Source organism: Pleurodeles waltl, chromosome 11 (assembly GCF_031143425.1).
Source record: "Pleurodeles waltl isolate 20211129_DDA chromosome 11, aPleWal1.hap1.20221129, whole genome shotgun sequence".
In the NCBI taxonomy this organism is placed as follows: Eukaryota; Metazoa; Chordata; class Amphibia; order Caudata; family Salamandridae; genus Pleurodeles; species Pleurodeles waltl.
In genome coordinates this window covers 24,174,024-24,181,591 of record NC_090450.1, presented here as the reverse complement: position 1 = coordinate 24,181,591, position 7,568 = coordinate 24,174,024, and the positions used below count along the sequence as shown (strand labels likewise).

The window sequence follows — 7,568 nt, the reverse complement described above, 5'->3', positions numbered from 1 at the left end:
CTTCTGCTTGTCTGTATTCTTTAACTGGGGTCAAAATTAACATTCTAATCTAGTGCAGATGTGTATTGATGAAACTATGAAACAAACCATATAATGGTAATAAAAGAAAGTTCTAAGAAACATATTAAAAAGAATTGCAGCGCTGATTTAGGGTTTCAGAAGTTCATTGCATTGAACGATGCAACCAATTTTTGTACAGCAACTCCTCCCTTCTATCCACTAGCAAAGCTGTCTTAGTGCCAGAGTTTCTTGAGGCAGCCTTTAACCTGCATAACTTAGCCAAACAACTGGCCTGTTGTTCTGTAATTTGAGAAGATAATTCCATTCTCTGCATTTCATGGTGGTGTCCCCAGCAAGATGATAACGCCAGGGCGGCTTCGAGAAGCATTCGCCTAGCATGTTTACATCTCAGTTTGTGCAAGCTTGTCTCCCAGGAAGTTGTATCAAGTTTAAATACACTTTTCTGATAATTTTGCAATGGACAGGCCTCACAATAAATTATGTCAAATGCAAGAATGAACCTATTAGTCTGGTAATTCTGTAACATAAATCATATGAATGCATATATTTGAAAAATGATTGCTATCGTAAAAGTCTTTTTTAAATAAGCTATTTTGAGAGACAAAATATTTTTGAATACTTATGGTTTTATGATGAAATATAACCTTAAAAATCTTGTCCTGCTCATTCCCCATCCCAACCAATATTCTATATGTGATTACCTTCACTTTGGTTTTTGTAGACTCTGCAAAGCACAAGATACTGTGAGGTAATTGGTTATTTTAACTCAAGTGTATGTATTATGAATGAAGTCTGTTTCTTGGTGTGCCAACTGTTGCAACAGTTTCAAACTGTCAAGGCTCCTTCGGTAGATACTTCCTAGTGTTCTTGGTAGCAACATATTGTATATGGTCAATAGTTCAGATGTAATGGGTTATGCATCTCTGGTTGGTAACTGTGTAGAAGTGCTGGAGACTTTGAGAATCAGGATTGTGTTAAAGAAACCTTTCTATGACATGTAAACCAATGATTTCTTCAATATGTGCTCATACCGCCATGTTTTGCTTCACTAACGACTGAACTGAAACACTCATAGACTGACAAAAATCTCTGGAATGCGCTTCTTAGTCTAAAGAAAACATTTATTATTTCACTACGCAAGGTTCCTAAAAGGAGATTAGCATAATGAAAGCACACATTTGAAAATGGTCACAGCAATGAAATGAAAACATGAACAAATGATTCTCTACTGCAATATACACAGCAAATATATGTATCTATATTATGATGCAAAGCAAATAATGAATTAAAAAATATGCATCACCATGAGGCAAGGGCATAACTGCTTCATCTCCCTCCTATTCAGCATCAGATCACCAGATCCTAGAATCAATCGAGGAGAGAGAGAGAGAGATCAATTATCCTCACGGGAACGATGACACACTCCAGCATCCTGGATATGCCGGAGATCTGCAAACACTCTCTGTCCCCTGTCCATCTGGTCTCGGCCTCTTTGAACAAACAACAGAGGAAAATTTTAGAACCTCCCTCTCACTGCAGAAGTGTATTTATTCAAAAAATGCTGATTGCTTTAGGCCAGCTTTGAAAAGAACACATCAGGACTTGGCCACAATCCCAAGGTGCCAATTCAAAACAAGACCAATCCCTGCCATCTGAGTACATTCTTATCAGCCTAAGCCCTAGGTGGGAAAGAACACAAAAAATAAAAGCCTTTGCACATTGTACAATGTGGAAAGCTACTTGCAGCTTTTAAGGTGGCAGTGGCTAATGCTAAAATAAAGTCAATAGGCAAAATGAAGCTGGTGGTCACTAATGTGATGGTGTGCTGCTAGGCTAAGTGCAACATGGAGTCAGTGGTCAAAACTCACATATCATTACATGCTACAAGTTGGTAATTTCTTCCTACTAACTGTGTGGAAATGTGTATAAAAATCCCTGTTTCTTTTCTTTAAGAGATGCTGTCAGTTTCTTTGTGATTCTGGGAATTATAATTTAGTTAATACTTTTCTATTCATTGTAAAGATTTTTAACATGTAGTATTGATTTTGCTCTAATATTGGGTTTGGGTTTTATTCTGAATTCTGATCATGTACACTGAAATGCATATCTTCGTTTCACTTAACAAATTATTCTGTACTGCCTGATTTTGAGATTCTGTAATAAATCCTTTAAAACTTTCCTTTTGACTGGAACACAGTTATTGAGTGGTCCTAGTTATTATTCGTCTATCAGTGATGTTTTTGAACCCTAAAGCTGAGAAAAGGGGAAACTCTTATAATTAGATAAATGGTGCCAGAGCGGAAATCCTAAGGTACATTTTTGGGGTGTTTTAAAACACTGATGTGTGACAAAATATTGGAGTTGTGCTCCCACACTATTATAAAGCACTATTATACGTGTTCAAACAATACAAAATGCAGTACCTGCTCATAAATGAGAATTATGCATTCAAATAAATTAAATATGTAAAATGTATGAAATGGATTGGGTGATACATAAACACAAAAACACAAACATAACATCACCATTCTTTCTTCGATTTAACTGAAGTCCACCCTCTGTGTCAATAACTGAACCCCTTCTGCCCTAAATGTGACCCCCTCCAAAACTCAGCGGTCCCTAACTGGTGCAGCCGTAAGAACAGCATATGGACCAGTTAATTTTGCTCTCCTTGTGTGCCATTCCTTGGAAATTCCCTCCCCCCCCTTTTATTTGAGAACAAATAATGTCTTGGGGGTGGGGTGAGCATCATTCACCAACTTCCAGTCCTTCAACCATTTAATTGGCGTATCTGCCTGGTGTTCTCCCCACTCCCAGCCGTCCACCACCCACTTTCAGACACAACATGAAATATGTATAGTATCTATGTTAATTGTTACTCCTTATTGGCTGCAGCGCTGCATGTTGGTATGCTACATTAAACCTCATCACTTTGCAAAATCAGAACTGTCTTTCATCTTCCCGGTTACCGCTCAGGTGTTTGGTCTGGCTGAGCATCTCCAGAGTCTCTGTTGTCTGTTGTCTGTCCAGTGGATATTGGGCCTGATCTCCTTTTTTGGTTCTGATTCTCTACCATTCAGTGTGAACCCCAGGCACAGTCGACTCCTGTCTATCCACATCTGTTCTTCTTTTTCCTTCTGCAATGCCTAGGATTTAATATGGCACCCTGGGCAGTTTAGTACTGTTTTGGGTATCTTTCCATGCACACACAACTCTGAATGTGGACCCTCAGAGATATAGCATGCTGTTGATCCTTAATAAATCTATTTCTTGTTTGAACATCTTAATTTTTTGTAATGTTATAATGGAAAAGTTCTGAAAGATTTGAAGTCACAATGCATAATATTGGGCTAATCACTATTAGGTGATTAGCTGCGCTTTATAAATCCTGATTGATTGATAATATAAGATTTCACCCCGTCTAGCTATTTTGGACATCGAATGTTCTTTTTTTTCCTCAAAATAATGGAACCTCGCCAATATTTTGGGAGGCAAGCAGCTGAATTTGTTGTTAGTACCCACCCTGTAAACTCTATCCAGCCTAAACCTCGAGTCCCATGGTTATTCCATTTTAGCTTTGCGGAAGCCTTAATGTCCTTGCCTTGCGGTTCCTTTGGTTCTCCCTTGATTCTCACCTTGTTCATTCTTGAGCAGTTTTCAAGTCCTACTGATACTTCTAGAGGACAATGCACTGTTCTTCTAGTGCCATTATATTCAGTCTGTATTGTTCCATGCCTAGAACTGATTCATCCATTCTCCTCCAGTGAGTTGATTCTGCCACCTAGGTCTATCACATCTTTTCCAATATCTTTTGTGTCCTTTCTTCATGTCTGTTTTGACTGACACTATGTCAGCCCTCAGGCTTTCGAAAAGGTGTTTGAAGCTGTGTGTGACTTGGCCATCTGGTAAGTCCATTGGCATGAACCTCTGTTTCTTGCTGACTCCAAAGCCCCATTCATCCATTTCTTGAACCTCTGAGTTTCTTGGCTGTTTTTCCTGCGGCATTGTTTCAATGATTTGCTCCTTCCTCTTCTAAGTAGATGCCATGCCACAGACATAATGCCTGCTCATATGCAATAATCACCAGTTTATTTTGTCTCAAGGGCCACCTGTTCTGATGCCATGCTGATCTCTGTTTGGGACCAGGAGTCACCACCCTCCTCTCTTCCACCTACAAGTTCACTCTTACATGGCAATTTACCACTCTGGTATTATACAAGTAGATGAGTGCTAGATATGCAGAGGTTTGCTCCCTTCCTCAAGAGCTCTTTAAGTCAACTCCTTTGTATTGTCATCATGCAGCTCAATTCCTATGGGAATCACCCCCCGGCCCCAAATCAGTTGTGTTTCCTTCCCATCTTCCTGTTGCACAGGTGGCATTTCATGTGAGTACCTTGTGGAGAATGTTTCATATCTATTTCTCCCTTCCTCTTTTCCAGCACCATTTGCTAACCAATGTTGTTGTCCCTTCAAAGCCTTGTGTAGTCAGGTATTCTCATCACCCTTCCATGCGATATTGGGCACTACTGAAGATCAAGGCTCTGTGTATGCCTGGATGCCTAGACACTACTGCTGGTTATGATTTCAAAGCAGCCTTGTCTCGAGCACAGCACCCTTGGCCTCCGCATCCTGTTTTTGCCGTGGCCCTGGTCTCACCGCTGGAGTTAATTAATGCTCTGGTCTGGAGCCATCAACTCTTCCATGTAGCACCAATGCCAGCCAAATTAAAAATATTTTCCAATCTTTTAATCTGACTTGCAATTGACTTCCCAATCAATTCTGAAGCTAGATGAAATTCAGCTTTGGCCTACATGAATCGTTTGCAGCTGCTAGGAGCTGCTCAGTTATTATTCCGTGCTCCTGTTAAGAAGCACATTATAATGCACTTCATGGGATAATTAACATATATTGCTGTTTATGGTGGTGCCCCAATCAAATTATTAAAGTGGTTTGGGGGTGCGGTGGCTGCAGAGAGTGCAGCAGCTCCCAGAAATAATTTTCAAAAATAAACCCTATGCTTCCCGGGTCTACATAACATGACCACAGGAAAGGTGACAATATTTGTAAGCATTGCCAGAGCTGGAACGTTTGCTCTTCAGCTTGGGAATACAGGGCCACCTTTGTGGTTGGTGTTAATGGCTACTTTATGTGATTTGAGGAGGGTAAAAGAAACACTCCAACAGTTTAATGTTGCTTTTACTACAAAAGCTTTATTTAAAAGTTCATTGACACATATTGCAGTGACTTCCTGACTTGTCGTGTCGCTTTGACAAAGCCAATAGGCCTACCTTTTATGTATTGTGATGATTTTACATGAAAAAACCCTAGAAATTCACTGAAAGAACCAAAAGTTAAAGTGACAGTTGTAGATATTTGTAGTAAAAAAACATTGGAATTCACTGAAAACTTTATAGTTCAGTGAAAATGTCACAACATAACATTTTAAACTAACAAAAACCCTGAAATTCACCAGTTATAGTTAACTGAACTAACTATAAATTATGAACTCACCATGCACTGCTTATACCCTACTACTTCACTCATGACATGTTCACTGATAAAATCTAAAATGACATGATTTATGGCAAAAGTGTGCGTGGCAACGTTTATTTTTGGATTTGTGGGAGTAGGTGGGATGTCAGTAATTACCATGAATAATGAATAATGGTATACTTTAAATACACACTGATTGGGGAATTAATATAAATAGGCAAAACCCTCCAATGTATGCATGACATCAACTCCAATATCAAACAAACATAAGCAAAGTCAGTAGGTCTTGCCTCCCCATGGTGTTGCAGTGGTTATGTCTATGCAAGCATATGCCACAAAATAAAAAAAGCACCTGCCTAAAAGTTGCTGCCATACGCTGGCAATAATTAAAAAAAAAAAAAGAATGTGGTCCTTTGACTACTTATGAAGCATTTAAGTTGTGCCATTCGTTTTTTTGATGCTATCACTGCTTGCGAACAAGATAAAAATAATTCACCTCCGAATTAACTACTCAAATTGCAGGCAGCTTCAATGTTACAATATCATGCCTGTTAAAAAATCTTGAAAAAGGAAACAGAAAATAAATTACCATCTAACAGGGCACCCACAGTGCAGGTAAAACATAGCTGGTATTTAAAACTAATATAAAAAGAGAAAAAAAATATGAAACACACCTTGAACCAGATTTGCTCAAGAAATATTTTTCGCCAGATGTGAGCAGTGTGCAGGGGCTTTATACAGTCACTCAAGGTGAACAGAGACAATCGGTGAAGTAGATTGACGCGTTATCCAGGGAGGAGAACTGTAGTGGACAGAAAATGTGAATGGCAATTGAACAGATCAACAGACCAATGGAACCAATGAATGAATCATATAAACAAAGGCCTCTTTGTGTACATATATGATCTATTTTTTTTTTTTTGGAAAGACCTTAGTCTGGTGAGACAGCTAAAGCCAGACCTAAAAATATATATCCAGCAGAAATTTTCAAAAGGGCGAGGGTGCCATGACTTTCCACATACTGCAAAGTCTTTCATAACCATGTTGCTATTTCACAAACACCTCTCTGGTGAGCATTCTTTATAATTAGCATCCACACAACTTTCTGATTACACAATTATTTGCGGCTGTGGAGAAAACATCATGTGGATTAGTGAGGGGCATTAGTTCATGCACTTCCTTCCTAAACTGCCTCAGAAAGATATGAAGTTTCAACCAACATAGTTGAAATTATCCTTTAAAATGAAGATTTTCAGAACAACGTATAAGAAAGTCTGGACTCTATTCAAAAACAATGGGTCTGATTTAGAGTTTGGTGGATGGGGTTACTCCATCAAAAATGTGACGGATGTCATGTGATGATTCCCATAGAATCTAATGGGATGGTAATACGGCGGATGGGATATCCATCCCGTTTGTGACGGAGTAGCCCCTTCCGCAAAACTCAAAGTCACTGGTATTATGCTTCTCCTTCATTTACCACTCAAATAGCTTCAAAGAAAACACGTATCCATATTATAACAAAACTACAGCCCCATGAGCAAAGTAGTAAATGTCAACAAAGTACTTCCACCAATAGGAACAATTCCATCAAGTCCATAATATCCTTGTATGGTACCTCCCCTTCCTGTTTTCTTTGAAGTCCTGCAGCCACTACTTCTCACCTGGCCTAATCTTTACTCCATCGTATGCACTTCACCTCCAAATTAAATAATCATAATTCATTATATTTCCCTTTGTGGGATGGTCAGAAATAGGAAAGTCAACCATATCCTACCTCAGTATAGTTCTAAACATTTTATTTTAAAAATTATTTGATTTAATGGTGTAATTCGTATTCCTTTACTGACATATGCATCATTCCCCCATTTTATCTGCACAATGGGGGTAATACTTGCCTCTGCATTCAATAGAATCCTACAAATTCTCAAAAAATCCTCTAATGGGCTGAAAGTAAAACTCAAATGCTGAATCGATGAACCAAACTGCGTTCCATATATCTCCAAGGCGAGTACCTACCTCGAATGCCTCACACCCCTAACAGAATGAGCGAT

General features: G+C 38.9%; 1 long non-coding RNA gene across 1 annotated transcript in view; it reads right to left on the bottom strand.

The window, feature by feature from the left end:
- Positions 1-1,159: 1,159 nt before the first annotated feature.
- The window catches only part of LOC138265266 (uncharacterized), a 228,442-nt gene continuing 222,033 nt past the window's right edge, over positions 1,160-7,568 (bottom strand). The window contains exons 3-4 of the long non-coding RNA XR_011199328.1: positions 6,189-6,316; positions 1,160-1,511 (exon numbers count right to left, since the gene is read on the bottom strand). This is a non-coding gene — a long non-coding RNA (uncharacterized lncRNA). The remainder of the gene's footprint in view (positions 1,512-6,188; positions 6,317-7,568) is intronic.